The 3,176-nt window shown below is 51.3% G+C and overlaps 1 non-coding gene across 1 annotated transcript; it reads right to left on the bottom strand.

Annotated features, from left to right (window-relative positions):
* Positions 1–515: 515 nt before the first annotated feature.
* Positions 516–600, bottom strand: TRNAR-UCG (transfer RNA arginine (anticodon UCG)). The gene has a single exon. It is a non-coding gene; the product is annotated as a tRNA-Arg (tRNA).
* Between the last annotated feature and the right edge of the window lie 2,576 nt (positions 601–3,176).

Below are 3,176 nucleotides of genomic sequence, written 5' to 3'. Positions count from 1 at the left end.
CTATTCCCAACTTTGGCAGGTAAAGACAGGAGAGAGCGGAGGCAGGAGCCCGGCCACACCCCACCCTCCGAGCGGCTGGGCCGGGGGAACTTTCCACAATGATGGACATGTTCTTTATCTGCAGTGATCAGGAGTGTAGCCACAGGATAAGGACCTCCACATCCAGCACTTGAAACGTGGCTCGTGCCACTGAGGAATGGAATGCTTAATGTTACTTCATTTTAATTAGAGCATACATGCAAATAGCCAGCTGTGGCTAGTGGCTTCTGAATTGGGCGCCGCATGGCTCTGATCCACGTTCGGGGTCTATAACGCAGGCTCTGGAGAGTTGTATTTTTATTTTTTAATTTGTAAATGAAAGTACTATTTACATAGAGGAAATTTTGCTTTAAACCTTTTTTTTTTTTAGCGTTTATTCACTTTTGAGAGAGAAGAAAGAGCCTGAGTGGGGGAGGGGCAGCAAGCGAGGGAGACAGACTCCGAAGCAGGCTCCAGGCTCCGAGCTGTCAGCACAGAGCCCGACGCGGGGCTCGAACCCACGAACCGTGAGATCATGACCTGAGCCGAAGTCAGACGCTCTACCGACTGAGCCACCCAGGCGCCCCGAAAATTTGCTTTTTTTAGTGCACAGTTTTGCTACTTTTTTTTTTTTTTAATTTTTTCAACGTTTTTTATTTATTTTTGGGACAGAGAGAGACAGAGCATGAACGGGGGAGGGGCAGAGAGAGAGGGAGACACAGAATCGGAAACAGGCTCCAGGCTCCGAGCCGTCAGCCCAGAGCCTGACGCGGGGCTCGAACTCACGGACCGCGAGATCGTGACCTGGCTGAAGTCGGACGCTTAACCGACTGCGCCACCCAGGCGCCCCAAGTTTTGCTACTTTTGACAGATACACAGAGTCACGCGATCGCCACCACAGTCATCCCCTCCCCCGCCCCCCAAATTCCCACGTGCCATTTTGCGGTCAGCCTCTCCCCAGACCTCCAGCCCCTGGCAACCGCTCACCTGTCTCTGTCTCTATAGTTTTGCTTTTCCCGGAGCGTCCTGCAGTTGAAAGCCTACCCGGTGCATTTTGGGGTTCACCCGTCTTCTGCAGATTCACACTTGGCTCTTTTTCGTTGCCACGTTGTATTCCACCGCGTGGCTATTGCCGTACGGCAATTTGTTAATCCGATCCCCAGTTGGGGTGCATTGGGATCGTTGGGGCGTTTCCACTTTTTGGTGGTTATTTGCGTACAGGTCTTTTGTACCAACGCAAGTTTTCATTACACTTGGGTTAAAGCCACGTAATGGGGCTGCCAGCCGGAAGGTAAGTTTGTTGAACTTCGTAAGAAACCGCCAAACTGTCTCCTCAAGCGGTGACATCATCGTGCGCGTCCCGCCAGCTGGGTCAGCGAGCCCCCGGCCGCCCCACGTTTGCAACAACAGTTGGTATCGTCATTTTCCTTAAGTCACTTCAGTAGGTGTCTACCGATGTCTCGTTGTTTCAACTCACTCCCAACAAGGGGTGATGTCGAGACTCTTTTCCTGTGCTTGTCTGTCATCCGTATATCTTCTTTGATAAATAACCCGTTCATGTTTGTCTTGTGTTTTCTTTTATTTTTTTTTTCTTAAATGGGGTGTCTCTCTGGATAGTTCACTGCCTCTTTTATTCTTTTTTAAAAAAAAAATTAGCGTTTTTTACTCATTTTTGAGAGAGAGAGAGAGAGAGAGAGAGACAGAGCGTGAGCGGGGGAGGGGCAGAGAAGGGGAGACACGGGATCCAAAGCAGGTTCCAGGTTCTGAGCTGTCGGCACAGAGCCCGACGCGGGGCTCGAACCCACGAACCCTGAGATCGTGACCTGAGCCGAAGTAGGCCACTTAACTGACTGAGCCACCCAGGCGCCCCTGTGCACTGCCTCTTTTTAACACGGTCTTGTCACCTCCCGATAAAGCCTACTTTTCTTCTTGATGGTTTAGTGTCTTGGTATTAGTTCTATTTCTTTCTGTTTCTGCAACCAGCTCCGGGAGCTTCTATCAGGGTAAGAGCCCGACGGTCACAGGGTCCGAAAGGTTGACAAGGTTCGCCCTTGCCAGCTGTTTATTGCTCCTTTTCCGAGTGCCCGATTTGTGAAGGAGCTTCTCCATGCCCTCCAGACCTGAACAGAGCGAGAAGAAGTCAGCGTCTTGCATTTTGCTTCTCTAATGGCCTTTTACTGGCCCTTTCCTCGCGCCGTCTGTTGAAGCTGTCAGGATATCCAGTGGCTTGCTGTCGGAGGAAGGAATGCAGCGGGTGTCCGGGCTTGGCAGGGTCACCGTGACGCGGCCCACGAGCTGCCGGTGTTACCAACACGCGTGGCCTTGCTCCTCGGGAAAAGACTCGTGGAGCTCTGTCGGTCTGGGCCTGGCTGTCTGGCCACACGTGTGGGTGGAACTCTGGCTCCCACCTTTTGGTGCCGCTGTGAACATGGATGTACAAACATCTTTTCAAGACCCTGCTTTCAACTCTTTGGGGTTTATACCTAGAAATCCAATTGCTGGATCACGTGGTCGTTTTATGTTTAATGTTTTCAGGGACTGCCAGAGTGTTTTCTACAGCAGCTGCACGATTTTACCTTCTCACCACCAGTGTGTATGCAAATGTCTTTGTATCAGATAAATATTGCCCAAATCTCCCAACTTCTGTCCACCTCTCTCCTTCGGCCCCCACCCTGCCCCCTCGCCTGAGTTACCAGCTTCCTTACTGGCCTCCCACAGTCACTGACCCCTTTCTGACTCGAGCTCCACACAACAGCCAGTGGTTCTGTTTCAAATACGTGGGTCAAATACGTGTGCCTTTCTGCCGAAAAGCCCTCAGTGGTTTCCACGGCCGGTGGGACAAGACCTAAATCCTTACATGACCCAACATGGCCCGTTAGGCTTTTTTGCCTAATTGGGCCCAGCTGACGTGGTCACTCTTTCTTCCATCCTCAGCGACCTGTCAGTCCCTTGAAGGTGCCACGCTCCCTTGACACATGCTGTTCCTTGGCTAGAATCCCATCCCCCAGACTCCCACCCCCCCCCTCACCCCAAATCATCTTTGGACTTCAGATCAACTGTCATTCCTTAGGGAAGAGATCCCTGACCCTGTTTCTACTGTCCTCTTCCCTCTGCCAAGTATGTTTTCTTGTGACAGCTTTTCATAAAAATGTTTTACA

This window comes from Panthera uncia, chromosome E3 (assembly GCF_023721935.1).
Source record: "Panthera uncia isolate 11264 chromosome E3, Puncia_PCG_1.0, whole genome shotgun sequence".
Classification (NCBI taxonomy): Eukaryota; Metazoa; Chordata; class Mammalia; order Carnivora; family Felidae; genus Panthera; species Panthera uncia.
The sequence above is the reverse complement of the archived record's forward strand: the minus strand, read 5'-3'. Positions and strand labels throughout refer to the sequence as shown.